Source organism: Cupressus sempervirens, chromosome 9, assembly GCF_028749045.1.
Source record: "Cupressus sempervirens isolate cs-2001-9-10 chromosome 9, ASM2874904v1, whole genome shotgun sequence".
Classification (NCBI taxonomy): domain Eukaryota; kingdom Viridiplantae; phylum Streptophyta; class Pinopsida; order Cupressales; family Cupressaceae; genus Cupressus; species Cupressus sempervirens.
In genome coordinates, this window is record NC_143126.1 from 53,381,598 (window position 1) to 53,386,733 (window position 5,136).

A 5,136-nucleotide genomic window follows, 5' to 3' on the forward strand; every position below is an offset into this window, starting at 1 on the left:
CCTTCCTATAAGCATTTCCAAACTTGTAGTGAAAATGATTTCTTTGTTGAACATGCCTCATGTTTTAGCATCTAACATTATTGTGTAGTGTATGAAACCCTACTTTAGATTGTGCCAAATGGCTTCATAAAATTGAGGGTATAGTTACTAAAGCATTTAAATTTAATAAATATAAAATACTCATACATGGCACTCCTTCCCTAACAGAAATGCAAATTTTTAGATGCAGGCTCTGAGCAATGTGAAGTTTCTTACCATTTTACTCATAGTCCATTCAAATGGAAAGTTTGTTGCCTCCATTCTTGCGATGAACAAAACCTACACACTACAACAATCACACAATATATTTCCATTAAATTAACATAATCTAGATATTAACCATTATTATTTTGATCAATATATGAGATCTAATATCTAAATTAGCATAAAATGGCCAAAAATTATTCTTATTATGGTCAAAACATCAGTTCACAGACCTAAATTAACATACTCATCCCATACCAGAAAAATGGTCTGGACATAAATAGTGATTATTGTGTTTAGTACTTTAGAAATGAGACCTAACTTAATAGAGTCTATCCTTACACATCATCTCTGGCATCTAAACAACTGGTATTTTGACAAGAATGTGCCTATTATTTAGGATATTCCTTTAAAATTAGGGTTACAAAATAAAAAATAATAGAGAAATTAATAGAGAAGTGCAAAAAAATAATAAATTTAATATTCATGTTGCCACTCTTAGTAATTTCTTGAGGCCCATTAATAATTAGTCTCAAATTAAAATTTTCATCTAAATATGCACAAACATTTGAGGCAATTATGAGGGAGGGAAGGAGGGAAGAAAGCCCTTCTACTCCTAACATGGCCATACTTCATTCTCCATTTTTTGACCTCACAAAAAAATCCTTGTAGAAAAGTCAGAAAGTTTGAGAGGGTCAAGTACACAATCTCAAAATCAGGTGTTGAGATCTAAAGTAGTGCTCACAATAGATAGAATTACCCCACATGAAGCTAAACTTGAAAATGCACCACCATTATCCTTTTCTGCTCAAGCCCCAAAGATGAGTATTGCTAATTTTCTATAATTGGACGCAAAACTCTAGTCAGTTAAAACACACTCATATGCATTGCAGAATGCAAATAAGGAACAATGATGTAGGTGACCAAAACATTGTATCAAAAGAATACTACTTACCCTTCTAGATATCTTTAGTTTATTTTATTTAGGAAGTAGTTTTCTAGTAGTTTACTTGCGTAATCATCTATATAGTTGTACACAACCACCTAAATATTTTTTAGGTTGTATATATTCACTTGTTGTTTTAAATAATTTGTTGGCATGTGCATTTCATTTTAACATTTTTTGGGCCTATTATAATGGTACCAGAGCCAATTTTTTGTAGAAAAAGAATTTATATTGAATTATGATTCAAATTCCTTCTTTAATTTCAATAATTGGAATAGTTCTCTTTGGAAGAGAGAATTACCATGAATGATTTGGAAAAGTTAAAAATGCTCTTATTTTTAATGATTTATGGGATGGAATTTGTGAAATGAAATATGAAAATAAAGAGCCTGAGCAAGCTACAGATGAAAAGGAACTCATCATCTAGAAGAGTAAAGACAAAAAATCTTATGCTCTCATTATTGCCACCATTATGGAAGAGGTAAGTAAACATATGATCTCTTGTAAGAGTGTATTTTCAGCATTAAAGAAACTCAAAGATCTATATGATTCTCATTCAAAACTAGAAATCATTTAATCATTAATGAAGTTATTCAACTTAGAAATAAAAGATAATGATCCGATGAAGTTAGCTTTTAAAATTAGGGTTTTATTTCATGATATTGGAGCCACATGTGTAAAAATATATCTACAACTCACCAATTTTATTAAAGCTCTTTATCCTACCTATTGACACCATCTTGAATCTGTTCAAACTAGTGAAAAGATGAAAGCTATAAGATTTGAAAAACTTGTGGAGAAGATTGCAGAGAGGGAAAAAGTATTTGGGAAGAAAGAATCACTTTCAAATGTTGACACTTTGTGTCTTACACAAAAACAACAGGGGCAACCATCCAAGGATGAGCCTAGTAGACATTATGGTACCAATTGAGGTCATGGAAGAAGAGAGTCTAGAGGCAGGGTGAATAAAAATTATCAAGGTTATAGACAATATTCTTAGCCACAACACTAGCATATGGATTATCAATAAAAAGAGAGGCAATCTATATAATGTTATAGATGTGGAAAAATGAGTCATAGTGCCAATCTTTGTCAAACTCCATGGTAGAAGATTTGTGACAAGAAGGAGAAGCCACCATATAGACGTAACCCTCCTAAATTTGTACATTATGTTATAGCACATTGGAATGTTGGGATTGAATAAGTTTTTAGTACTTCAAATTCTAGTTTGAATGATACTTGGTTGTTAAATGCTAGAGCCACATGCCATATGACATTTACAAGAGATTTTTTTGAGACATTCAATGATAAGTGGATGGAGTCGTATATTTTGCTAAAAAAATTTAGTTATAACCTTGAGGCATAGGATCTACTAGACTTAAATTACCAGGTCCTTTTTATTACATACTTTCTAATATTATTTATCTTCTACAATTGAAGAGAAATTTAATATCACTTGTGCCTATTAGATAGAAAAGTCATTCAATACATATGTTCGATGGTATTATTGAGATTAGAAGTGATGATGATCATGTGATTGTAATGACTAGAGTGGAAGATGACAAAATTTTAGTTTTGAAAGGTATTTCATCAAGTTCTCTAAATTATGCAGATTTCTCACAACATGGTAATAATATTTCTTCCAGCTTGTTATGGCATGCAAGTTTTGGTCACATTAACTATGATAGTATCAGAATTATGAAACAAAATAGAATTCAAGGACTTCCCACTACCTCAAAACAAATTTCTCAATCAGATGCTTGCATTTTGGGAAATCATAGTAAAGAACACTTTCATGATTCTATGTTTAGAGCTTCTAGAAAGTTGGGTCTCATTCACTCATATTTGTGTGGGCCTATTCCTTTTCCATTAGAAAATGGAAAAAAATACATAATGGCTTTTATTAATGACTATACTAGGATGTGTTGGGTTTATTTATTAAAAGAGAAATCTCAAGCTTTTGATACCTTCAAAAATTTCCATTTGTGGATTAAAAATGAGACTCAACTCAATATTGGAACCTTAAGAAGTGATAATGGTGGTGAGTACACTTCTAAAGATTTTGAAAAACAATTGTAGGAAAATTGGTATTAAGCATCAAACAACTATTCCTTATAACCCATGGGAGAATGGTGTAGCAGAATGTATGAATGAAACACTCCTGAATATGGTAAGATCTATGATGTTTTCTAAAAATGTTAAATTAATGTTTTTGGGAGAAGCAACTTTGTGCTGTCTACATAAAGAATAGAAATCCTACTATTGCACTAAAAGGTAAAGCTCCCTATGAAATGTGGCATGGCCATTTTTTGAGTGTCAAACATTTTAGGCTTCTTAGTTGCACCTATTATGCTTTAATTCCTACTCAGCTAAGAAATAAATTGGAAGCTAGGAGTAGAAAATGCATTTTTTGGGATATTATACTACTTCAAAAGCTTATCATATACATGATTAGGAGAATAATTTTTTTATTTTATTTCTAGAGATGTTATATTTCTTGAATTTGAAAAATATGCTCACAATATTGAGAAACAACTTTCTCATCTTAATAGATTTCAATAAAAAAAATTCTATCATGAAGGGGATAATGAACTTCCAACTCTTGAAGGAGGCATTCCCTTTCTCAAAAAATCTTTGGAAGCTACAAAAAATGAAGATAATATGAAAGAGAACAATTCTAAAGAATCTAAAATAGTTTGTGAAGAACCTATTGAAAGAGAAGAGAATAGTTCTAAAAAATAAGAAATTATTTGTGAAGAACTTGTTGAAAAAACTTATGAACTAGGTTGTGAAGAATCTTATTCAAAGGCTCTTGATACTGATAAAACACCAAAGTAATCAATCCATAGATCAATGTATACCAAGAAAATTCCAAAAAGGTATGAATATTTTGAATTAAATTTTTCTATTGTTGATGAACCTTCTTTATTTCAAGAAGCAACAACAACTAATGCATGGAGAAATGCAATGCAAAGATAGTATGATGCTCTCATAAAAAATGGAACTTGGAGGTTAGTGGACCCTCCAATTTGATCCAAACCTATTGGCTACAAATGGGTATATAAGAAAAAATATAAAGCTGATGATTCACTTGACAATCACAAATGAAGACTTGTAGCAAAAGGATATACTCAGACAAAATGTGTTGACTAAACAAAATTTTTTTCTCCTATGGCCAAGTGGGGAACTATTTGAGCATTGTTTGATTTGGTAGCACAAAAAGGATGTAATATACATCATATGTAATTTTAAAGTAGCCTTTTTGAATGGAGATTTTAAGGAAGATGTCAACCTAAATGTTTTGTTATCAAAGGCTAGGAATAAAAGATATGTAAATTCGTAAAAGCTTCGTATGGTTTGAAGCAAGCACTATGTTCTTGGTATGAAAAATTATCTAAGCACCTTCTCAAATTAAACTACAAGCATTTTATTCTAGATGATGCAACTCTCTTTGTCAAGAAAATTGGTAGATCAATTATGTATCTAGTTGTATATGTTGATGATCTTCTCATCACTAGCAATAATGATGATCATATAGAATCCATTAAGAGAGAGTTGAAAAATTATTTTGATATGACTAACTTGGGATTACTTTGTTATTACTTAGGTATTAAAGTCATAAAAAATGCCAAGTTCATGTTTATTTCTCAGGAAAAAATGATAGGAGAGTTATTATTCATATTTGGCATGAAAGTTTGTAATTTTCTTTCCACTCCAATGGAGAAAAATTTGAAGATTTCATCCAATGAAGTAAATGCTTTTGAAGATCCAACCAAGTACAACTAGCTTGTTGGAAGTTTGATTTATCTCACCACTACTCATCCTGACATTATCTTTGTAGCAAGAACGTTGTCTAGATTTATGCATAAACCATTCGAATGGAATTTGTTTGTAGCACAAAAAGTTTTAAAATATCTAAAAGGAACTCAAACTCCTGGTATAAAATA